Source organism: Engystomops pustulosus, chromosome 8 (genome assembly GCF_040894005.1).
Source record: "Engystomops pustulosus chromosome 8, aEngPut4.maternal, whole genome shotgun sequence".
NCBI classification, from domain to species: domain Eukaryota; kingdom Metazoa; phylum Chordata; class Amphibia; order Anura; family Leptodactylidae; genus Engystomops; species Engystomops pustulosus.
The window spans coordinates 53,098,512-53,126,029 of record NC_092418.1 but is presented as its reverse complement, the minus strand read 5'-3'; the positions used below and the strand labels follow the sequence as shown (position 1 = coordinate 53,126,029).

Below are 27,518 nucleotides of genomic sequence, written 5' to 3'. Positions count from 1 at the left end.
GTAGACACAACGTTTTATTCGAAGTGCGTAAAATAGGTGGACAATGGGTTTCTGGAACGAACTGTTCCCTTCGTCAGGTCCAATAATATGTTCTAAAAACAATTTTTTTTATAAAACTACATAATGCATAGCAATAAATGTGTATAAAGAAGACCTATATCATTGGGTGGTATTAGAAAATGGTATTTCATAAATAAAATATATATAATAACTTTTCAGCGCTTTAAGATATCTCTGTGATTTTGAGATTGTTTTCTGTTAGTAGTTGATACCCTAAAATGGTAGTAGTTTATGTTTAGTAGTGTCATTTCGATGATCCGTTCCTTTTTTGGGGGGTAAAAATTAAAAAATTTAGGAAAAATTTGAAAGAAATTACTATTTTCAAAGTTTCAAATGTTATGCATTTTAGACAAAAAGTCACACCACAAATTTTTGACATTTGCCATTGGTCTTCTTTTTATATCCATTATTTGTTTCACATTTCCATTTTTTTTTATGGATGTGAAAAGGTTTGACGTTTTAGTAGCAACTTCTCAGATTTTCTTGAAATTTGAAAAATGCTAAATTTTTGGTGATCGATTCAGTTTGGAAGTGCCCTATAAAGGCTTCTGTACTATATACCTCCACAAGTATGAACCTAACATCTCAACCTATTCAAATCAGCATTTAAGAAGTCTGTTAACCCTTTAATTATTTTTCCGGAAGCAAACAAAAATGGATTGGAAATTTTGAAATTTCAATTTTTGATTACAATCTTTCTCATTTAGCCCTAAAATGGATACATTCAGAAGGAATTTCAGGTAAATATACATCCCTAAATTTTTGCCCTGCTTCTTCCAAGTTTGGTTAATACCAGACATGTGGATGTCAGCCAGAACATACTTAGTGCTACTGGGATTTTGGCAGACAAATTTGGCTGCAAATATTTTGTGGTGCCACAGTGTAATTGATGAGCCCCTGAAGTTAAAGTACAATAGAAAACCCTCCAAAATGTCACCATTTCGGAAACTAGGCCCCTCAAAGAATTTATCTGAGGTTGTGGTGAGCATTTTAACCTCCAACATGCTGGCCAAAATCGAATGCAAAGTAAATGGTGCAGAGTAAAAAATTTGTTTTTATCTCAAAAATTTCAATTTAGTGCCTAATATATTGTGCCCAACCCATGCCACTTTAGACAAACACCCCAAAAATCATTCTGCGGGTTGTCCCGAGTTCGGCAATACCACACATGTGCCAATAATTTACAAGCTGGGCACACGACAGGGCTAAGAAGGGAAGGAGTGAAATTTTGATTTTCCAGCTCCGTTTTCACACGTTTGGATTTGGAGTGCCATGTCATGTTCGCAGGGCCCGTGAGGTACCAGTGCAATAGAAACCCCCGAGAAATTATACCATTTTGGAAACTAGACCCCTCAAAGAATTTATCTGAGGTTGTGGTGAGCGTTTTAACTCCCAACATGCTGGCCAAAATCTAATGTAAAGTAAATGGGCAGAGTAAAAAAATACGTAATTTTAAAATGTCATATTAGTGCCTAATATACTGTGCCCAACCGATGCCACTTTAGACAAACACCCCAAAAATCATTCTGCTGGTTGTCCCGAGTATGGCAATACCACACATGTGCCAATAATTGACAGGCTGGGCACACAGCAGGGCTGAGAAGGGAAGGAGGGACATTTTGCCATTTTCACTAGGTTGGGGGGGGGGGGTGCCCCCAGGTACCAGTGTAATAGAAACCCCCAAGTAGTGACCCCATTTTGGAAAGGGCACCCTTCAAAGAATATATGCAGGGTTGTATGAACATTTTAACCCCTAAGATGCTGGCTCAAATGTAATACAAAGTGAGTATTGCAGAGAAACATTTGTATTGCAATTTATCAAATATGCCATTGAAGTGACAAAAGTATTTTGCCTAACTCATGCCACTAGGGAAGAACACATCAAAAATCATTCTGTGGGTTACCCCGGCTAGGGCAATACCACGTAGGCCGCTATAATGGAGACACGGCAGGGCTTCTTTCTTTTTGGCATCATGAAAGATTTGTAGATGCCAATGGGGGCCAGTACAGTAGAAACCCCTAAGAACTGACCCTATTTTGAAAACTACACCCCTCCATGAATTAATCTAGGGGTATAGTTGGCATTTTAACCCCACAGGTGCATAATGGATAGTGCATAGTAAAAAAATATCCATTATGTCATATTGTGCCCAGCTGCTGCCACGGGAGACAAACACCCTAAAAATCATGATGTATGTTTTCCCGGGTAAAGCAATACCCCTTATGGGGCAGTAAACTACAGGCTTGGCACATGGTAGGGCTTAGAAGGGTAGGTGTGACATGCGGCCTGATGTATAAGCTGTGCATAGTACATCAGGGTAACAACAGGGTACTCTAAAAATCCAGGGATGTATGATAAATTCGGAAGCAATCTTTCATACATAACCCTGTTTTTTTTTTTTTTTGGGCATGTCTCACAGTGATGAATGGTGTCCTTCCGAATACCGTTTTTGGAGTACACCCTGCACCTCTTCTGTGACCTTCCCTTCTTGGCAGTTTGGGGAACTACTCCTGGAAAGTGCTGCCCTGGTACAATACGTGATGTGGCCTCGCTTCCAGAAGTGCTGGCACTCCTCCCTTCTTGGTCACCGACAAGAAAGTACTTTTTTACCACCTCTTGAAATTCCAGGAAAGTTCCCCTCTGGCCGGCATATTGATGCAGCATGTAAGCATTTATAATGTGCTATCTGCATGAAGTGCACGGCCAGCTTCTTGTTCCACATGGCGATGTATGGCTGAAGCACCTGGTCCGTCAAGTCCACCCCTCCCATGTACATGTTATAATGTTAAATACAGTCCGGCTTGGCGGTTTCTATACTGGTACCTCGTACTGGGACAGGGGTGGTGGTGTAGAAATTGTCCAGGTAGAGGTGGTAGCCCAGGTCCAGTAGTGGGTGCACTAAATCCCACACTATCTTCCCTGCAACACCCAGGAAGGGTGGAGTCCTTCCCTTCATATTGTCAGGCTTACGGGATGTGGATCCACTGGACCACCGCAGACGATGACTCAAGCCACTACCTGAGACCGGAGTCTAAGTGGTACCCGGTTTTCACCAGAGCCCGCGCAAAGCGGGTTAGGCAAGCTGCGGCGTGGTACCACCAGGTCGTTCCTCAGGCGTGACTTGTCTGCAGTGGCGGCCAGGGTTGAAGTACAGAAACAGCCGTCAAACTCGAGGTCACAGTCCAGGGTCAGGGCAGGCGGCAGAGATGCAACGTCAAAGTCCAATCCGGGGTCAGCAACAGGAGGTCCAAGCAGAAGGGTACGGGAACACAGCACACACGACAGCAGCACGGAGGAACACTGCTACACGGGAACACGGAGGAGGTCAGGTAACACAGGAACCTGGAGGGAGTCAGGAACGCAGGAGACACAGGAACGCAGGCAAACCGCAACAGAGCTTTCTCTAAGGCTGTGAGGCACAAAGATCCGGCAGGGTTCGGTAGATAAATAGCCTCCTGGGAAATGACCAGCGCCAATCAATGACGCGCTGGCCCTTTAAATTTCCTAGATGTGCCGTGCGCGCACCCACGAAGCGAGGCCGGGACTCGGGAGCGGGAAGAGGTGAGACGCGCTGGCGCGGCGCCTTCGGGGAGTGAGAGGCACGGGTGAGACCACCCGTGACACACATACCCTGAACTTGTAGGTATACCCTGGTGAACTTTCACACAGCTTATACATTGAAGTCTCCCTTTGAATTGTACCAGGGATTCGTGTATGCTCGCATGTTTGGCGGGGGTATATGCCTGGGCAAACTTGGCACTAAAATGATCTAATATGGGCCTGACCTTAAATAACCGATCATAACTGGGGTCACCTCCGGGTGGGCACTGTGTATTGTCGGTGTAGTGCAAAAACTTATGGATGGCTTCAAAGCGCATTCTGCTCATTGCCATTGCCGTGCGTCTTATACTAACCCGGTATTTTCGCTACTATCCCTCTACGACTATTTGTAGATTATGACAGTACAATATGTATGTCTCATCATTTGTTCTCACATTTACTCCTATCGACGGTATATGTTTACCTTTTTTTTAATAGAGTTCTTCTTCAATTATGTATTTGTCTTCTTGTTTTTTTTTATACACATTTATTGCTATGTATGGACTTATTTATGTTTTTTTTAATTAAAAACTGTGTTTTTAGAACATATTATTGGACCTGACGAAGGGAACAAACAGTCTGTTCTAGAAACACGTTGTCCACCTATTTTACGCATTTCGTAGACACAACATTTTATTCAAACAGCGCAGTACAGACCTATTTTTTTCTACCTCTCCACTGAATACTATACTGGTGGACAGAAGGAGCCAGGCTGATTACTATACAGGCGGGGGGTCATTAGCAGCCAGGCTGGTGAACAATATAATGGCTGGAGGCTGTGACCAATGCATTTCATACCAGAGGCGGACTGGGAATTTAAAATGGCCCTGGAAAAAACTATAAAAGTGGCCCCATTTTATGGGCGGCGTCAAAACAAGTGGGTGTAGTCAGATAATGTGGGTGGGGTTATAACAGACAAATTGTTGGTAGATGGCCTTAATGCAAAACGAGAATATCTTTTGCTAGTAAGTGAATCTAATGTGCAAGGAATGTGACCTGTCGATCAGTAAATGATGCAAACACATGACCCGATAAGCCTTAGATACCTTTCCCCTGTGCCATACATGTACAATTGAGAGAGGAGGCAGTATCAATATATTCTATGTACAGGAATAATGCTACAATAACACATTTAGAATAACACATTCAATCCTGCCTTCTATATACAAAATAAAACTACTACAATACCTTCTCCTATATACAAGCCAACTACTATAATACTGCCCCCTATGTACAAGAATGTAACTACTATAATACTGCTCCTATGTACAGGAATATAACTACTATAACACTGCTCCCTATGTACAGGAATATAACTACTATAATACTGCCCCCTGTGTACAAGAATATAATTACTATAATACTGCCCCCAATGTACAGGAATATAATTACTATAATACACGCCCCCTATGTACAGGAATATAATTACTATAATACACGCCCCCTATGTACAGGAATATAATTACTATAATACTGCCCCCTATGTACAGGAATATAATTACTATAATACTGCTCCCCGTGTACAAGAATATAATTACTATAATACTGCTCCCCGTGTACAAGAATATAATTACTATAATACTGCCCCCAGTGTACAGGAATATAATTACTATAATACTGCCCCCAGTGTACAGGAATATAATTACTATAATACTGCCCCCAATGTACAGGAATATAACTACTATAATACTGCCCCCAATGTACAGGAATATAACTACTATAATACTGCCCCCAATGTACAGGAATATAACTACTATAATACTGCCCCCAATGTACAGGAATATAACTACTATAATACTGCCCCCAATGTACAGGAATATAACTACTATAATACTGCCCCCAATGTACAGGAATATAACTACTATAATACTGCCCCCAATGTACAGGAATATAACTACTATAATACTGCCCCCAATGTACAGGAATATAACTACTATAATACTGCCCCCAATGTACAGGAATACAACTACTATAATACTGCCCCCAATGTACAGGAATACAACTACTATAATACTGCCCCCAATGTACAGGAATACAACTACTATAATACTGCCCCCAATGTACAGGAATACAACTACTATAATACTGCCCCCAATGTACAGGAATACAACTACTATAATACTGCCCCCAATGTACAGGAATACAACTACTATAATACTGCCCCCAATGTACAGGAATACAACTACTATAATACTGCCCCCAATGTACAGGAATACAACTACTATAATACTGCCCCCAATGTACAGGAATACAACTACTATAATACTGCCCCCAATGTACAGGAATACAACTACTATAATACTGCCCCCAATGTACAGGAATACAACTACTATAATACTGCCCCCAATGTACAGGAATACAACTACTATAATACTGCCCCCAATGTACAGGAATACAACTACTATAATACTGCCCCCAATGTACAGGAATACAACTACTATAATACTGCCCCCAATGTACAGGAATACAACTACTATAATACTGCCCCCAATGTACAGGAATACAACTACTATAATACTGCCCCCAATGTACAGGAATACAACTACTATAATACTGCCCCCAATGTACAGGAATACAACTACTATAATACTGCCCCCAATGTACAGGAATACAACTACTATAATACTGCCCCCAATGTACAGGAATACAACTACTATAATACTGCCCCCAATGTACAGGAATACAACTACTATAATACTGCCCCCAATGTACAGGAATACAACTACTATAATACTGCCCCCAATGTACAGGAATACAACTACTATAATACTGCCCCCAATGTACAGGAATACAACTACTATAATACTGCCCCCAATGTACAGGAATACAACTACTATAATACTGCCCCCAATGTACAGGAATACAACTACTATAATACTGCCCCCAATGTACAGGAATACAACTACTATAATACTGCCCCCAATGTACAGGAATACAACTACTATAATACTGCCCCCAATGTACAGGAATACAACTACTATAATACTGCCCCCAATGTACAGGAATACAACTACTATAATACTGCCCCCAATGTACAGGAATACAACTACTATAATACTGCCCCCAATGTACAGGAATACAACTACTATAATACTGCCCCCAATGTACAGGAATACAACTACTATAATACTGCCCCCAATGTACAGGAATACAACTACTATAATACTGCCCCCAATGTACAGGAATACAACTACTATAATACTGCCCCCAATGTACAGGAATACAACTACTATAATACTGCCCCCAATGTACAGGAATACAACTACTATAATACTGCCCCCAATGTACAGGAATACAACTACTATAATACTGCCCCCAATGTACAGGAATACAACTACTATAATACTGCCCCCAATGTACAGGAATACAACTACTATAATACTGCCCCCAATGTACAGGAATACAACTACTATAATACTGCCCCCAATGTACAGGAATACAACTACTATAATACTGCCCCCAATGTACAGGAATACAACTACTATAATACTGCCCCCCAATGTACAGGAATACAACTACTATAATACTGCCCCCCAATGTACAGGAATACAACTACTATAATACTGCCCCCCAATGTACAGGAATACAACTACTATAATACTGCCCCCCAATGTACAGGAATACAACTACTATAATACTGCCCCCCAATGTACAGGAATACAACTACTATAATACTGCCCCCCAATGTACAGGAATACAACTACTATAATACTGCCCCCCAATGTACAGGAATACAACTACTATAATACTGCCCCCCAATGTACAGGAATACAACTACTATAATACTGCCCCCCAATGTACAGGAATACAACTACTATAATACTGCCCCCCAATGTACAGGAATACAACTACTATAATACTGCCCCCCAATGTACAGGAATACAACTACTATAATACTGCCCCCCAATGTACAGGAATACAACTACTATAATACTGCCCCCAATGTACAGGAATACAACTACTATAATACTGCCCCCAATGTACAGGAATACAACTACTATAATACTGCCCCCAATGTACAGGAATACAACTACTATAATACTGCCCCCAATGTACAGGAATACAACTACTATAATACTGCCCCCAATGTACAGGAATACAACTACTATAATACTGCCCCCAATGTACAGGAATACAACTACTATAATACTGCCCCCAATGTACAGGAATACAACTACTATAATACTGCCCCCAATGTACAGGAATACAACTACTATAATACTGCCCCCAATGTACAGGAATACAACTACTATAATACTGCCCCCAATGTACAGGAATACAACTACTATAATACTGCCCCCAATGTACAGGAATACAACTACTATAATACTAATGTATATATGCGAACATGCAAACAATCAGTATTTATCATATACAGCTACAGAAAACACATGGGAGATCCTCACCTATTGCATCCAGTGACATCAGGTGACGTTTCCTCGTATTGTACTCGTTCCTCATCTTCTCCATTAGTTCCACCATCACCTTGTCTCTTCCTCCAGGTACACAGCTTTCCTGCAGAGTTTACCACACAGACGTCTTATGTTCTGCACTTTCCCATTGTCCCTTAACTGTCCCTTCTTCTGCTACCACCAACACTGTGGCCCAAATACTGTAAAATCCTGAAATATTAGTACCACACAAATAGTGCCCCATAATGTAACACATTGTAATGGTAAGGATAATTTATTTCTTCTTTCTCTCCTACCCCAGCCTACCCCAGACATAGAATGAATGGCCCCTGCCTGCCCCAGATATACAATAATGCCCCCAGACATTTAATTAATGCCCCCTGCCAGCCCCAGATATACAATAATGCACCCTCCCCAGACACATAAATAATGCCCCCTGCCAGCCCCAGATATACAATAATGCCCCCCCCCCCCTGCCCCAGACATATAATTAATGCCCCCCCTTTCTATAATAAAAAAAAACATAATACTCACCTCTTGGCGCAGGTTTCTTCCCGTCCTCGGTAGCGTGGTGTAGAGGCTCGGGATAGTGACGTCACTGCTCCGCGCCTCTTACACCAAGCCGCGGAGCTGCACGGAGGGCCGGAGAGCTGACATCTTTTAAGTGTCAGCCTCCTCCACGCTACACAGGTCGCGCAATCGACGTCATTGTGTGTAGCTGCCTGTATACACAGACGCAGAAGCAGTGGAGCTGCGTCTGTGTACTAATCAATAGTACCTGCATCGTACGATGCAGGTACTATACATTAAATCAAAAATTGTAGGGAGGGAGTGCGGGCAGCTTGGATCAGCTCCGGACCGGCCCACCTTGAAAATTCCCGGTGGGTACAATGGCCAGTCCGCCCCTGTTTCCTACCCTAGGCTTAAACTCGGGTCAATGGGTTTTCCCAGTGTTTTGTGTTTAAATTAGCCACCTCGGTGTATACTCAAGTACAGTGATGGCGAACCTTTTAGAGACAGGGTGCTCAAACTAAACCGAAATCCATGTGTTTACCGTGAAGTGCCGACATGAAATTTAAAGCAGTAACTTATTGCTACCTGTTCTTTCACATCTTTCAATTGTATTGGCGGTCTGAAGCCACCAATTAAAAGGAGGGCAAATTCAGATTATCGTTGTAGCTTCTCTCCAGGGTCTCTCTGTAAAGGAACAATGGTCGGGTCCAACATGATGATCTCCAAAGATAATGCATTTCTGTCAAAACCTCACTTTTCCAGCAGTTCCAAACAGCCAGCGAAGTGTCGAATAGCACTGGGAGAGCAGCATCCTTAATTTGCCTGGGACTGCAGGAAGATTGGAAGTGTTTGGTGAACTCTGTCCTGGGGTGATGGCCTGAGTGCCCATAGAAAGAGCTCTCTCTGAGTGCCACCTCTGGCACCCGTGCCATAGGTTCACCATCACTGCTCTAGTAGTATATATGGAGGATAGTGGGGGGTTTTTTGTTTGTTTTTTGGGGAGGTGAAATAGGTAAAAATTAAAATTTTTGTTTTTTAACTTTTTTTTAGTTGTTCATCTTGTGGGTTCAATAATAATTTTTATAATAATAATGATTTTCACATTGCGTGTCTCTTTTATATGTTAATAGGGTTTATGTGCATTTTTACAGACTAAGCCATTATACAACTTAATGACCATGGAAAATGTCACAATTTTGCTATGTGCTGTTTTAGGTGAAAATTACTCAGCAGTTAATTGCCATATGTCTCTTATATTAATGCTATGTTTAGTTATCAAATAGGGCTGTATTTTGGTAGTAGCTGTTAATTTCAATTATTTTTATTTTTTTTTTTCTTAAGTATGAAAAATTGACAAAAAAATGTCAAATTTGTCATTTTCTGTAGACCATATTCACACACAGTATGGGATTCTGGCTAAATTAACGTAATCTTTTTTAGTTTGCCATTTCTCGTGTGTGTGTTTTGCGTTTTTTTTTTCCCTATAAATCCTTTAACTAAATTTAGAGGCGTATACAGGGTTTTGGACATCCTTGAGGATTGCCGCGTCTGTTACAATCCGTACTATAACTCAGAAACATTATTGGACCCGCTCGGTGAACGCCGTAAAAACAAACCCTGAAAAACACGCCAAAAATGTACATTTTTCATAAAATCTCTACACAAAAATGTTCTAAAAAGTGATCAAAAAAAGTTATGTGCGCCACAATGGTACCACTGAAAAGAACAACTCAACACGTAAAAAATAAGCCCTAAACTGGCTTGGTCAACCAAAAAATATTAAAGTTACGTCTCCGAAAAGATGCCGATGCCTCTATCATAGTATATAAGGCTGGAAAAAGAATTAACCTTTAAGAATTAAATAAATGTTTTATCCCCATAACCTGTGATATTTTTTCTCTCCAGAAAGGCATCCAGGCCTCTCTTGAACATGTACATAGAGTCTGCCATAACAACCTCCTGCGGCAGAGAGTTCCATAGTCTCACTGCTCTTACAGTAAAGAACCTTTGTCTATGTTGATGGTAAAATCGCCTCTCCACTAGGCGTAGAGGATGTCCCCTTGTTCTGGTCACAGGCCTCGGTATAAAAAGATCTTTGGAGAGATCCTTGTACTGTCCGTTCAGGTATTTGTACATTGTAATGAGGTCTCCCCTCAGTCGTCTTTTTTCTAAACTGAATAATCCCAAATTTTGTAATCTGTCTGTGTATTCTAATCCCCCCATTCCCCTAATAATCCTGGTTGCTCTCCTCTGGCCCTGTTCCAGCTCTACTATATCCTTTTTATACACTGGTGCCCAAAACTGTACACAATATTCCATGTGTCGTCTGACCAGGGATTTGTATAAGGGCAAAACTATGTCTTTATCATGAGAATCTATTCCTCTCTTGATACATCCCATAATTGTATTTGCTTTAGCAGCAGCCGCCTAGCTCTGGTCACTAAAATTAAGTTTACCATCCACCAATACCCCCAAGTAATTTTCAGCTCCAGTTTTACCAAGTAGTTGACCGTTTAGAACAGTGGTTCTCAACCTTTCTAATGCTGTGACCCCGCAATACAGTAACTCATGCTGTGGTGACCCCCAAACCAAGCAACTTGCAGTAAAAACACAATAAAATTGCGGCTCTGATGGCTTTAGGTGACCCCCGGTTTTGGTCGTTTGACCCCCGCTGGGGTCCCGACCCACAGGTTGAGAACCACTGGTTTAGAACATAATTATACTTTTTGTTTCCATGGCCCAAGTGCATAACTTTACATTTATCTACATTGAACCTCATCAACCATTTCTCTGCCCACTCCTCAAGCTTCCACAAATGCCTCTGTAATGCTAAACTATCGACCTCAGTATTTATTATTTTACAAAGCTTAGTTTCATCTGCAAATATTGAAACTTGACTATGTAAACCCACTACAAGGTCATTAATAAAAATATTAAAAAGAAGTGGCCCCAATACTGACCCCTGTGGCACTCCACTGGTAACATCAACCCAATCTGAGAATGTGCCATTAATGACGACCCTCTGTTTTCTAAGCCAATTACTTACCCAAATACAGATTTTGTCCTATTCCCAGCAGTCTCATTTTATATACCAACCTTTTATGTGGCACGGTGTCAAATGCCTTTGAAAAGTCCAGATATACAACATCCACAGCGTCCCCCAGATCCAGTCTTGAACTTACCTCCTCGTAGAAACCAATCAGATTAGTCTGACAGGACCGATCTCTCATAAACCCATGCTGACGCTGGGTTATAAGGTTGTGCACAGTGAGATACTCCAGGATAGCATCTCTAACAAACCCCTCAAATAGTTTCCCCACCACAGCAGACTCACGGGTCTGTAGTTTCCAGGATCGCTATTTGATCCTTTTTTGTATATTGGTACCACATTTGCTATGCGCCAGTCCTGTGGAACATAACCAGGTCTGTCTATCACGGTACATAGTTCATGCAGAACCCGGGGGTGTATGCCATCTGGCCCAGGTGATTTATCGATCTTAGTGGTTGCGAGGCGGCGCCGTACCTCTTCCTGGGTTAAACTGTTGACATTCCAAAAAGAATTTACATTATTCCTCATTGTGTCTTCCCCCCCTCTTGTTGGCTCCAGGACTATTTGCGACTTGTTGTTGACAAGAACCTGCTACCTTTTGAAGGACCTGCATGTTTCTGCCCCCCAGTCAATATCTGGGTAATTGAAGTCCCCCATGATAAGTACTTCACCAGGCTTTGAAGCCGCATCCATTTCACTTATCAGCATTTCCTCTGCTGCCTCCATTATATTTGGAGCCTTATAACAAACCCCTAGTAATATTTTATTATTCTTTTTCCCTCCCCTTATCTCCACCCATAGGGACTCTACATTTGCATTTGCGTTACTGATGTCATCTCGCAATTCGGGCTTGAGGCAAGAATTCACATATAAACAAACCCCTCCCCCCTTTTTTTTTTTTTTTTTTTTTATACGATCCTTTCTAAAAAGACTATAACCATCTATAGCCACAGCCCAGTCATAGCTACTGTCCAGCCATGTCTCGCTGATACCCACTATATCATATTTCCGCTCCAACATCAAGAGTTCCAGTTCCTTTTGTTTGTGAGGCTTCTGGCATTTGTGTACATGCACTTTATATGGTTTTCCCTGTCCGTATTCCTTTTGTCCTTATTCCCCAATCTCATTCCAGCCCCCCTTCCTCCCCCATGGACTATGACTCTTCCCAGCTCTCTATCTACACTGTCTATTTGCCCTGCACAAGTGTAGTTGCCCAGGTCTCTAGTTTAAACACTCCTCCAACCTTCTGGCCATTTTTTTCCCCCCAAAACGGCTGCACCCTCCCCATTGAGGTGCAGCCCATCCCTACTGTAGAGCCTGTAGCCGACAGAAAAGTCAGCCCAGTTCTCCATGAACCCAAAACCCTCCTTCCTACACCAACTTTTGAGCCACTTATTTACCTCCCTGATCTCCGGCTGCCTTTCTGGTGTGGCACGTGGTACAGGCAGTATTTCGGAGAAAATTACCTTTGAGATCCTTGCCCTGAGCTTATGGCCTAAATCCCTGAAATCATTTTTAAGGACCTTCCACCTACCTGTTACTTTGTCATTAGTGCCAATGTGGACCATGACCGCTGGTTCCTCACCAGCCCCTCCCAGTAATATGTCAACCCGATCCGCAACATGCCGAACCCGAGCACCCAGCAAACACACTGTTCGGTATGCACGGTCTTTGTGACAGTTTGCCCTGTGTGTTCCCCTAATAATCGAATCTCCCACTACCAGCACCTGTCTGACCTTGCCTTTGCTCCCATTACCCTTCTTACCGGAGCAGACAGTCCCCTGGTTGCTAGAGGCCACGTCTTGCTGCAGCATTGCTACCCCAGAGCTGATATCCCCCTCATCCGCCAGCCTGGCAAACTTATTGGGGTGCAACTGATCAGGACTAGACTCACTACAACTCTTCCCTCTACCCCGCCTTCTACATGTTACCCAACTAGCTACCCCCTCACTCTGCACCTGCATACTTCCTTCCCCGCACCCATCTTCCCCAGAGAGTTTGTGCTCCAGGAGCAGCAAACTTCGCTCCATATTGTCAATTGCCCGCAGTCTTGAAACTTGCTCATTTAGATCCAGAATCTGGGCTTCCAGATGAGCAATTTTCACACATTCCACACAGCAGTATTCCCCCTCGAACGGCTGTTCAAGGAAAGCTTACATGGCACAGGATGTATACTGTGTAGCAATGCCACTTATGGAGTCCATTGTTCTAATGGGGATTACAATAGAAATATGAACAGAAGAAGAATTTACAGTCAAAGTAACACAAAATACAGCAGTTACCTGCTAAAGCCCCTCAAACTTAAGTCCCTTAAACCTAAGTCACACATAAGACACTGCACACACTGGGGATCAATGCACACTCGCCACCAAGCTCACACACTCGCTTTTCTGATGCTTTTTTAAAGTTAATGTGCCACAAAACTCTGCAGAGCTCACTGCAACAAGATCTGGCTGCAAACCCCTATATTTGTTTTTATCCAGTAAAATTGTAAAAATAAATTAAACTATATAAATGAGGTATCACCGTAATCGTAGTAGTGATCTATAAAATAAAGATAATATAGTATTTTTAGTGTAAGGTGTACGACCCCCAAAACTTACGAAAAGAAAGGAAACCAAAATTGACAATTTTCTTTTCACCCATACATTCAAGAGTTAATAAAATCTCATCAATAAGCTAATGACCCACTAAAATGAATTATTTGTAAAGTGCATCTCATGTCGCAAAAAAAAAAACCCTTTATATGTCCAAATTGCCAAAAAAATAGATTGTATAGCCAATAAAAAGTGACAATGCATAATCTGCTCTGAATGGCGCAGCTTCCCTTCGAAGCCCTGGCGTGTGCCCATACAGCAGGTTACCACCACATATGGGGTATTATTATATACGGGAGAGATTGGGTATCAAATTTTGTGGAGCGTTTTGGTATTTTATCCACTGAGAATTTGTACATTTTTTGAAAAACATATTAATTTAGCCAAAAAAATTTTACTTTCAAAATTGCATCAGATTTTGTTTTAACCCCTGTAAAACAATTAAAGGGTTAACAAACTTCATAAAAGTTGTTTTACGTACGTTGAGGGGTGTAGTTTCTAAAATGGAGTAATTTATGGTTTACTTTTATTTAGGTCTCTCAAAGTTATTTGAAATCTGAGCTGGTCCCTCAATAGCAGGATTTTGCGTTTTTTAATGAAAATGTGAAAAATCGCACCTAACGTTCAAAGCTCCATACATTCTACAAAAATAAGAGTATGCATAAAAAACCATGTCCACATGAAGTAGAAATTCGGTGAATGTTAGTCATTAAGTATTTTTGCAGTTATGACTATGTATGGAAAAAGTAAAACATTTTGAAGTTCAAAAATCAAACATTTTTCCAAATTTTCACCAAATATCTGATTTTCTCATAAATAAATGCAAAACATACCACCAAAATTTTTCAACTAACATGAAGTACAAAGTGTCACGAGAAAACAATTTTAAAATCACTTGGATATGTTAAAGCGTTTCGAAGTTATAACCACTTATAGTGACACAGAGCAGATTTGAGAAAATGGGCCATGTCAGGAAGGTGAAAAGTGGCTTCGGCATTAAGGGGTTAAAGAAATGTTAAACTTTATTTTATGTAGTACAGGAACTGTACTAAAACATAAAGCTGTATTCACTGTTCTGGGTGCTGCCTGGCAGCATTAAGGGTTAATAAAGATGTAATCAAAACAATTTTTTAACAGAAAAAATTTAGTGACACACTTTCATAATTTTGCAGGAGCAGGTGCCTCCTTTTCGTTGCAAAAGGGACAGCTACCCCTCTTGTTCAACTTTGCTATTGAACCAAGAGATTTGGTTGCGCACGATGCCTTCAAACTACACCTTTATGGAAGGCTTCCAGAGTAGCATATGTTCCACAGACTGGCCCAGACATTGGAGCCCAACTCCTATTGCCCAAACGGTAGTGGACCACAATCTGAACAAGGATATATGTGATATATGAATTATTAATAAGAAAGAGTAGTCCCTGGATTCCAGGTGTAATATTCTTAAAGCATTGCATAGCTACAAAACATGGAGAGACCCCCTGATCTTAATCAACTTGTATGGTAATGAGAAGTGTTGATTTAGAGTTTTGTAGATATGTTAAAGTTGATACAGTTTGAGAGAGCCCCTGAAAACTGTTAACATCTTAACCAGCTTCTGCACCAGGAAAGCAGTCCAGTCAGTTTTGGGAGCACACACACTACCTTGGTTTCGAGAACTATGCATTGCATGGTCTTGTGTATGAAGATGGAAATGCCTTGGGTTAACCTACGGATTGGCGTTGTTATAGAAGACGTGGTAGTAACAGATTTTACTAGCAGAATTTGATCACACATAAAAAGGGTTCCTGTATACTTTGCATTGTAGGAGGAAACTTTTAGGGAGATGGTATTTTTGGCTGGATATAAGGTGTTGAAATAGGACTGCCCATTCTGCTTTCAAGGGGAATGAGGGCAAGTTTTGGTAGACTGAGGGGATAGGGGAGCAGGAAGGAGGGATTGACTGCCTGATATGAACCAGACTAGTGGGTAAGGAGCTGGAAACACAGGAAAGTAACGGATTATGTAATCAATAAACAGCTGGTTTTTAACCCCTTTGTGTCTATGCCATTTTAGACCTTTCAGACCAGGCCTGATTTTTAAATTTGCCCTTTATCATTATAGGAGGTTATAACTTCATAACCCTTTAACATATCCAGGGGATTTTGAGTTTGTTTTACCATCACACATTGTATTTCCAATTAATAGAAAAATTTTGATGATATATTTTGTGTTTAGTTATGAAATAAATTGAAATTTGGCAAAAATTTCTAAAAATTATTTATTTTCAAAGCTCAAAATGTTCTGCTTTTCAGGCAGATAGTCCTAGCACCCAAGTAAATTTATAACTAACATTTCCCAAATGTCTGCTTTATATTGGCATAGGGTTTTATGCCTCCTCTCTCTCTTTTAGGTTGTTAGGAGGTTCAGAATTTTGGGTGCAATTTTTCTCATTTTTATGAAAATTGCCAAAACCCTTATTTAGAGGCACCTCCTCAGGTTTAACTGACTTTGAGAGGCCTAAACAGCGGTAAAACCCCATAAATCATGCCATTTTAGAAACTACACCCCTCAATGTGTAAAAAATCTACTTATTGTGCAGAATATAGAACTCATTTTGTGAGAAATTTGTTTGTTTTTGTATCGCCAAGTATCAATTGGCAGAACATTTTATATTTTTTTGTTTGCAGAGCTGGTTTAGAGCTTTTTTTTTTTTTTTTTTTTTTTGCGGGACAAGCTGTACTTTTTCCTGGTATCATGTTGGGGTAAATTTTACTTTTTGATCAATTTTTATACACTTTTTATGCTATCAGAAAATTTAATAATTTTTGTGAGGTTTTTTTGTTTTGTTTTTTTACGGCCCTCACTGTACCGGTTCAGTGACCATTTTATTTTATTGGACGGATTTTTACGGACGTTGTGATACCCAATATTATCACAAATATTGGGGGTTTTTTTTGGTGATTTTTCTTTTTTTTTTTTTTTTTTTTTTATGTTTGATTACTGCATGGGATGGGATGGGACTTAAGGGGACTTTTATTCTTCTTTAATAATTTTTTTTAGTTGCACTTTTTTTTGGTAAATTTTTTTTACTGTTTTATTTTGTCCCAGGGTGGGGCATGAACAAGTGAACAACGTTTGATCACTTGTTCATTGTAATATATTGCTATACTAATGTATTGCAGCGTATTACATAGTCAGCCTATGCATTCTGAAAGTTTGTTTTTATTCTGCATAGGCTGACAGCTGCACTGTTAGATCGTGCACAGTGCACGATCCTAGCAGGCAGCTACCATAGGCAGCCCTGGGGTTAGGGTTAAACCGTCTGTAGGGTTAAACAGTTGGGATCGCGATAGGCGCGATCCCGGCTGTTGCTGCGGGCTACTGCGTACTACGGGGATCCCACCGCGATCGCACGGGCTCAGCTTCTCAGCCCGGGTTCTTGGCCAAGACGTGATACTACGTCAAGGAGCGGGAACAACCTGCATCATATGACGTAGTATCACGTCAAGATGCGCAAAGGGGTTAATTTCCTATCTGATTAGGTGGGAAAAAATCAAAAAGGAATGTTTTATATTCAATCTAGTTTATTAAAAGAATGGTTTGCATTCAACAACAAAAATGCTGAACAGCAAGTCCATGCAAAAGTACAGATTGTATACAATGTGAATCGTTCAGAATCCTGCCACAGAGGTAGGCATATGACATCTCTAGTAAACGTAGAGATGGTAACAGATGTGATGATCAAACGCAATGAATAATTATACTTGAACGCTCGTGCCCCGGTTCTTTTGGCCGGAGCCCAGGTCTTCCCGGGTGAGCAGGGGACTGCTTTCTCCTGCAGGACCTTTGATGATGTCAGGATCTCATGACCTGCAGGGGGAAGCGGTACACAGAGCTGCAGGAGTGAGGTGAGAGGGAGAATATAGGGAGATCTGTGTGAGAACACTACTGAGGGACATTGCAAGGGGGGGGGGGCTGTGTGTGGGGACATTGCAAAGGGGGCGGCTGTGAGTGGGGACATTGCAAAGGGGGCGGCTGTGAGTGGGGACATTGCAAAGGGGGCGGCTGTGAGTGGGGACATTGCAAAGGGGGCGGCTGTGAGTGGGGACATTGCAAAGGGGGCGGCTGTGAGTGGGGACATTGCAAAGGGGGCGGCTGTGAGTGGGGACATTGCAAAGGGGGCGGCTGTGAGTGGGGACATTGCAAAGGGGGCGGCTGTGGGTGGGGACATTGCAAAGGGGGCGGCTGTGGGTGGGGACATTGCAAAGGGGGCGGCTGTGGGTGGGGACATTGCAAAGGGGGCGGCTGTGGGTGGGGACATTGCAGGGGGGGGGGCACTGCTGGACCTTCTCCTTACCAACAGACCTGATAGGGTATCAAAACTACAGGTTGGGGGGAACCTGGGGACTAGTGATCATAATATCATTGATTTTGTACTACGGTTTACTAAGAACGTTAGGGAAGGGGCAACCAACACTCTAAACTTCAGGAGGGCAAATTTTCAGCAACTAAGGGATGATCTTATAGGCATAGACTGGGATAATGTTCTCAAAGACAAAAGCCCCCCCCCCCCCCCCCCCAAATGGGAATTTTTCTCATATATTCTGAAAAAGTCCTGTGAGAAACACATACCTTATGGGAAAAAGAATAAGAGGAACAAGAAACAGCCAATGTGGCTAACTAGTCTTGTAAGGAAAGGGTCAGATTGGAGCTCAAAGATTCTGGTAGCAATACGTTTTTACTGCCTAAATTGACATTTTGGCACTTTGGGAAAAGCTAGTGTTTTTTGGGTCTCATTTTGGGCACCGGTCTCTAAAAGGTTTGCCATCACTGCTATATGTGGAAAACACTTTGTCCCATAAAGGTAGGAGGCTGTCGCACTCCCACTGAGGCTAGGATGCTTTAGTTAAGTGTAGGGCAAATGGGGGACTGATATGAGCAGGGTTGTGGGGTTAGTAAGCCAAACCTCTGACTCCTCAATTTTCTGAACTTCGACTCCAGCTCTACAAAAATGACGGCCTGTTTCCCTGTGCGAAGTTGCGCAGGCGCGAGTGTGCCGGAGAGCTCAGTGACGTCACCAGCTCTCCGGCATTTCAGAAACGGGCGTGCGCATGCTGCGCCGTGCCCTAGTGCGGTGCACCGAGATAAATTTTAATATAACTTATAAATCGGCTATAAGGGGGTTTATTCTACTAATGAAAATAATCTCCGGCACTAGCTCACCCTGAGCTGGTGCCATGTATCTGTGTGTAAGAACTACCACTTTTAGGTGGTAGGTTTCCTTTAAGGCAACAAGCAGAAGCTTACTAGAGTTAACACTTTAATATACATAAAAATACAGTACACTCAAAGAATAACATTGGCAGATAAAATGAAAAAAGTTTAAAAAAAATACACTTATGATGCTTACAAACAGTTAGGGAAACAGAAACAAAAAAAACTCTTGCTATTGAAATATGTAAAGTTCTTTGGCCCGAGGACAGGGCATAGACAACAATCCAGTCTTCTAGTGAATAGAATCCTCAAACTGAACCAAGCCATGTGGCTGCTTCACTAATTTAAACCCATGGGGATTTTGACCTCCACCCCTGGCTGTGATGTCACTGTGAGGGGAAGTTTTTTCTATGCCCCTTCCATCAGAGAGGTACTTCTGGGTCTGGGGTTTTATTAAAACCCCATAACTTTTGATTGGAAGATGGCAACAACGTGTCATTGCTTTCTATCAACTGGGTACCTTATTACCATTTACCTCGGGGTGTCTAAGCCTGACTTTCTCTGCAGCTAGCTTCCAAATTCTCACCCCAGGAGCGTATCTAGATCCCATAACGATCCCATTTAACTGGGGGCCCATGATTATGAATTATGTCCCAGTTATGGACAGCTATGGTATTTCTTTTGTCTGTTGTTTTTTGGGGGGGAAATACCACAGTCTTTCTTCCTGTGTCTTGCAGTGCTATATGGCCCAAGGTGTCAATTTTCCCACTTAGTGAGGAGCATGTTTCTTTGATGAAAAGGAGACCTGGGGTTTTGGAGACTCCCTGCCCAGTCCCTCTTCCTGGCTGGTTGAAAGAAATTCGCCCCTTCAGCCATATGCTTTGGCCAAATGGAGCCTCAGAACAGGACATGATGAAACAACACAAAAGAAAGTTTGTTTTTATTTTTCTAACTGTAGAGGGGTAATATTGTCACAGTAACCATTTTACATTTAGACATTGGAAGAACTTTTTTTTGGTATAAAGTATTGTGAATATAATATTGAAATTAAATTCTTGTGTTGTGACAACTTCTATACTAATCACTACTCCAAAATAAAAACTAATCCTAATCAGATATTTAGCAGTTTTGTATTTACGTATGTGCTTTTTTTCTGTACAGTTTAAAGAACATAAGGTGGTCATTGATGAGTTATCCAATCTAAAGAAAGATAAGGTAAGCTATTACATTGTTTTTATGTTCAATGGGTTTTTGCATGGCATGGGCCAAGCTGTCAGTACGAAAGCTTGGATGAGTATTGTGAAGTAAGAGCTGGTCAAAGTAACACAAGATGATGCCTTTATGTATTGCATTGTGAAAAGTGACAAAAAGTCCTTCTAAACATTAACTTGCACCCACCATCCCCTCCCAAAGTGATTTTTTGCAGTTTTCAGATGCAACAAAGTACCGTATGTATAAGTTTTTCAGCAGTCAATTAAAAATAAACTTATATACTCCCCGTCCAGCTCCTGATCCCTGGTGCGGCTCCCCTTCTCTATGTTGTAGTCGGCAGAGTGGTGTCCATGCGATCAGGCCAGCATATCGTGTGTACACGTCTCTGCCGTCCGTTACAGCAAAGAGAAGAAAGAAGAGGAGCTGCACCGCGCATCAAGGTGTCGGAGGGTGAGTATGTAAGTTTTTTTTTTTTAATGTGCTTCTGCGGGCTGGCTGTATATTACATGGGGGGGGGGGAGCTGGCTGGCTGTGTACTACATGGGGGGCTGGCTGGCTGTATATTACATGGGAGGGGATGGCTGGCTGTATATTACATGTGGAGTGGGCTGGCTGGCTGTATATTACATGTGGAGTGGGCTGGCTGGCTGCATGCTACATGGGGAGGGGGCTGGCTGGCTGCATGCTACATGGAGGTATGTAAACAGAACGAAAAAACAACAAGAGAGGACGGCGCCTCGCGTAATACTGTTGGGATCAATGGTTGGTGGAGAGAAGAGAGTACTGCTCACCTGAAAGCACCTTGTTACAGTGCAGTTTGTAGCCCACCCTGGGGAAGGGTTCCGGATCGTATGGCTAGTTGAAGCCAATAGTAGGAGTAGATGGATGGTTTGTTCTAAGCAGCTCCCACAGCTCCAAAATACCCGGACCTCGAATAGAGGCCGGTGTAGACAGTGGAGTAAAAAACGGAAAAAACAGGAGAAAGAAGCTATCGTGGGGCGCTAATGGGCCAAATCGTATCTACAATAGTGATAAATAGCTGGAAATAATCTGTATTGAAAATATTTTATTATATAAAACAACAAACAGTGATAAAAATAAAAGTCTAGGTAACGCGTTTCGGTTATAAAAACCTTCTTCAGGCCAAAATAGACAGATAATACAACCGGCAGATAACCTGTATGTAGATAGATTAAAAAATAGATGCAATTTCAATCAAGGTAAACGCAGCACTTCCTTTTAAAATCTTTTTTTTCTTCTTTATTGATGACAAAGTTTAAAACATGATAGGCAGGATAAGATTACAGCTGACGCGTTTCGAGCTATTACAGCTCTTAGTCATAGCATGTAAATGTACAAAATGTTTCAGAATTTAAAGGAAGAATCCACCAATCAAAAACATGAGGGGTGTGTACAAGCCAAGCATCACAATACGTTACAGCTGGTGCTGTCTGAATGGATCGCATGTATTGCAGTGTTATACACATCCACATCAAATCAAAACATCTTAATATTTCAAGGCAAGAAGAAAACATTAATCTTAGATAATAAATCTGTAAATAACAACTGATATTTGAGAAAAGTCGAAGTTATTAGATCTGGGAACAAAGACATGTTGGATACAGGTGCAAATCAATTCATGGTGATACTCCAGAATCACTGTAAACTTTTTCCATGTTTACAGAGAATGTTAACTACATTGCATCCCTACATAGCCAATAGGCCTAAATCTATAAATGATAACTCATTAGAAAAGGAGATATGAACGATAGAACCATGAATGACAGCTGCCAATAAGACACTTTCAATGTTGTGAGATTTGAAAACAAAAATATGCAACTAAAATCATGATGATGTTTTTAGTTTCAATAAACATTCAATATGAGTATTCTTCGTGAACGTGGAAACTTTCTAAAAAGAGAAAAAAGCTACCTCACCGTAAACATTTTTGACTGTAAACATACCTAACCGTAAACATTTTGCAAACATTCACTGTAAACATGTAGAGGTTTGTTGTATTGTGTTTCTATAAACAATCTCTTTAACACATGTGGAAATTTACTCCATTATTACGAAATGTTCTTCGTGAATAGGGAGAAATTGACTAACTGTCCGTGAACATTCTCTATAAACATACAATCTAAACCTTCACTTTATGAACAAAAGTATGCAGTTACAATCATAATGGTATTTAAGAATCTCTATAAACATTCCCTGTGGGTATTATTTGTGAACGTAGAGGGATTGACTACATCTTCGTAAACATGCTCTGTGAACATTCACTATAAGACATAGGAAAGTTTGTTATATTAAATTTCTATGAACAATCACTGTAAGCATAGGGGAATTAACTCCATTTTACATGAAATTCTTTGTGACCGTAGAGAAATTGACCACATCTCCGTAAACAATCACTGTAAACATGTACTGTAAACATAAGACGGTTTGCTATATTGTATCTCTGTAAACAATCTTTATAAACATAGGGGAATTTGCTCCATATTATCTCTATATGAACGACAAACTTAGGTCCATAAATGGAAATTCATTTGAAATAGAGAATATCCATGTATGAATCTGAATGTCTGTGACCCTTTATAGGTAAGGAAAGTTGGATGTCATTCCATGGATCGATGTGAAGAAGTATATACAAAATCAATAACGTTCTGTAAATCAATACAAAAACAGATATCCCATTAATAAAAATATGATAAATCTGTTCTGAAGTTTAGACCTTGTGGTGCTCTCGTGCCCAACTTAAAAATCCAGAACACTTCTCTCTGTAGTAATAATTTTCTCCTATCACCTCCTCTTAAAGGAGAGTGTACCTTTTCGAATCCAAAAAAACGAAAAGAAGATAAATCTCCTTTGTGTATGTTGACAAAATGTCTGGACGCCCCTGACATGTTTTTTTGGAAATCTTTAGTACTGTCTCGTAAATGTTCTGCAATTCTGACTTTTAATTTGCGTGTCGTAGAGCCTACATACATGATGTTGCAAAATATGCACTCTATGATGTAAACAATATAAGTGGAATCACAATTGATGAAAGACTTAATGGGAAATTTCTCCTTTATATCAAAAGAAAAAAATGATCATTGCATTTGGCATATGGCACATATTGCATCTTGTCGTACCGCATCGGAAAAAACCTAAAATGTTGAGCCAGGAGGTTTTTTTCGGCTGTATGTTGATGTAAAGACTTGGGGAAAGTATAGCACCCAAGGACTGTCCTTTTCTAGATACAAAATTGCATCCGTCTTTTAAGATGACATCCAATTTATCATCCTGATATAAAAATGGGTACATTTTTTTTGACAATGTTAACAATTTGTGGAAAATCCAAACTAAATTGGGTGGAAAAAGTTATTTTAGACTTTTCAAAGCGGGCTCTAGATGTTTTTTGAGTAGATAAGAGAATGTCACGATCTTTCTTATTCGCAATTTCAAAACCTCTGTCTATCATCCATTTGGGATAGTCACGAGAGGCTAATCTCTGACGTAATGCATTGGCCTGTTGGAGAAACTCCCCTTGGTCAGTGCATGCCCTTTTGAGTCTAGTAAATTCTCCTGCCGGAATAGACTTGATGGTATGTGTAGGGTGATTACTCGATGCATTTAAAATTGTATTTCCTGCTGAGGGTTTTCTATATAGGCTAGTGCCAACTTTGCCTTCTAACGGGTAACCCTTCAAGAGTAAATCAAGAAAGGGTACTTCAACCTCATCCACTTTAAAAGTGAAACTGAGATTAACATTGTTAGAATTGAGGTATTTGGCAAAGTCTGGCACGGACGGCACACCTCCAGACCACACAATGAGTATGTCGTCGATGTACCGCCCGTACCAGACAATGCTATCCCTGTAGATATTGTGATGGGAGTAAATGAACTCCTCTTCCCACCATGACATAAAGAGGTTCGCCAATGACGGTGAAAATCGTGCCCCCATTGGCGAACCTCTGGTCTGCAAATAAAGTTTCATCAAAAGAAAAATAGTTGTGAGAGAGAAGAAATTTGGTGGCATCTATGATGTATTCGCATAATTCCTCTGAATAATGACTAGATCTATATAGATGATGGGCTAGCGCAATAATGGCTAGGTCATGAGGTATAGAACTATACAAGGAGCTAACATCGCAAGTAACCCACACATACTGCTTTTTCCAAGAGAAATTCTCAAAAACTCTCAAAACCTCTTTGCTGTCTCTCAAATAGCCTGGAAGAGAAATCACTAAAGGTTGCAATAAGGAATCTATCCATTCACACAATTTCTCATTGATTGATCCGATTCCAGAAATGATCGGTCTTAAAAGGGGGGGGGGGGGAAGTTCCTTTATGGACTTTCGGCAATCCATGAAAAATTGGTGTGACAGGATTGGTAGGGTACAGATATGTTTGGTGTTTCTCTGGAATTATACCCAGATTTACACCTTCCTGTATTATGTTTTTAATTTGTTCCAAAAACACAGAAGTAGGATCTATGTCTAATTTTCTGTACGTAAGTGTATCACTGAGTATGTCCATGACCAGAGATCTATAAAGGTCCTTGTCTAAAGCCACAACTTTACCCCCCTTATCCGCCATTTTGATTATTATATAGTCATTATGTCTTAATGTGTTTAGGGCGTGTTGTAGATGGGGGGTCAAGTTGTCGGTTTGACAAGAAAGTACGGTATTGGACAAACTCAATAAATCCATTTCCACTGTAGATTGAAATTGGTCCATAGCTTGGACTCTGGAATTAATAGGGTAGAATTGTTTGTTAGACACTGGCATAGAAACTGTATGGACACCAACATTTCTCTCACCCAAGTTACTCATGCTGTTAAGGTTGAGCAATACACATTGGTCACCAAACTCTAAATTGTTATATTCATTATTACCACAAGTAACAGATTCACATGGATGGATGGATTCATCCTCGATACAAATCAAAAAAATGTTGCTTCACTGTGAGTGCTCTAACAAATCTATTGACATCTAGCAGCGTGTTAAATAAATCAAACCTTCTGGTGGGTACAAAATTGAGACCCTTCTCCAAAACTTTGACCTGATCACTGGAAAAAATACACGCAGACAAATTCAAAAAACTGGTTTCCATGAGACTGGCAAAGGCTTCAGAAGGCATTAATTGTGCCCTTTCTTTTTGCTCCGCGTTGAATAATCCCTGTTCACTGAAGCGGTACCGCCTGTGTCTCTTGCCGCCTCTGCGCCCCCGTTTTATGAAGAATTGGAGTAAGTTTTGGGACTCTTAGGCCCCCGGGATTTGTCCGAATCTCCTATTGAAGTGTCAGAGTCAAATTCAGATGAACTAAAGGAAACCTTGGCATCACGATATTTCTTGTATTTTCTTTTGTTTTTATTTTTGTTTTTTAGAATAGAGGGTGGGGTCATAGTCATATCGTGATGCCAAGGTTTCCTTTAGTTCATCTGAATTTGACTCTGACACTTCAATAGGAGATTCGGACAAATCCCGGGGGCCTAAGAGTCCCAAAACGTACTCCAATTCTTCATAAAACGGGGGCGCAGAGGCGGCAAGAGACACAGGCGGTACCGCTTCAGTGAACAGGGATTATTCAACGCGGAGCAAAAAGAAAGGGCACAATTAATGCCTTCTGAAGCCTTTGCCAGTCCCATGGAAACCAGTTTTTTGAATTTGTCTGCGTGTATTTTTTCCAGTGATCAGGTCAAAGTTTTGGAGAAGGGTCTCAATTTTGTACCCACCAGAAGGTTTGATTTATTTAACACGCTGCTAGATGTCAATAGATTTGTTAGAGCACTCACAGTGAAGCAACATTTTTTTGATTTGTATCGAGGATGAATCCATCCATCCATGTGAATCTGTTACTTGTGGTAATAATGAATTTAACAATTTAGAGTTTGGTGACCAATGTGTATTGCTCAACCTTAACAGCATGAGTAACTTGGGTGAGAGAAATGTTGGTGTCCATACAGTTTCTATGCCAGTGTCTAACAAACAATTCTACCCTATTAATTCCAGAGTCCAAGCTATGGACCAATTTCAATCTACAGTGGAAATGGATTTATTGAGTTTGTCCAATACCGTACTTTCTTGTCAAACCGACAACTTGACCCCCCATCTACAACACGCCCTAAACACATTAAGACATAATGACTATATAATAATCAAAATGGCGGATAAGGGGGGTAAAGTTGTGGCTTTAGACAAGGACCTTTATAGATCTCTGGTCATGGACATACTCAGTGATACACTTACGTACAGAAAATTAGACATAGATCCTACTTCTGTGTTTTTGGAACAAATTAAAAACATAATACAGGAAGGTGTAAATCTGGGTATAATTCCAGAGAAACACCAAACATATCTGTACCCTACCAATCCTGTCACACCAATTTTTCATGGATTGCCGAAAGTCCATAAAGTAACTTCCCCCCCCCCCCCCCCCCTTTTAAGACCGATCATTTCTGGAATCGGATCAATCAATGAGAAATTGTGTGAATGGATAGATTCCTTATTGCAACCTTTAGTGATTTCTCTTCCAGGCTAGCTGAGAGACAGCAAAGAGGTTTTGAGAGTTTTTGAGAATTTCTCTTGGAAAAAGCAGTATGTGTGGGTTACTTGCGATGTTAGCTCCTTGTATAGTTCTATACCTCATGACCTAGCCATTATTGCGCTAGCCCATCATCTATATAGATCTAGTCATTATTCAGAGGAATTATGCGAATACATCATAGATGCCACCAAATTTCTTCTCTCTCACAACTATTTTTCTTTTGATGAAACTTTATTTGCAGACCAGAGGTTCGCCAATGGGGGCACGATTTTCACCGTCATTGGCGAACCTCTTTATGTCATGGTGGGAAGAGGAGTTCATTTACTCCCATCACAATATCTA

General features: G+C 40.9%; 1 protein-coding gene across 3 annotated transcripts in view; it reads left to right on the top strand.

The window, feature by feature from the left end:
- ASNSD1 (asparagine synthetase domain containing 1) overlaps positions 1–27,518 on the top strand; it is an 86,733-nt gene that overhangs the window by 10,127 nt on the left and 49,088 nt on the right. For all 3 annotated transcript variants that reach the window (XM_072120954.1, XM_072120953.1, XM_072120952.1), the window contains one exon: positions 20,590–20,643. The gene's annotated coding sequence lies outside the window, so the exon portion shown is untranslated. The remainder of the gene's footprint in view (positions 1–20,589; positions 20,644–27,518) is intronic.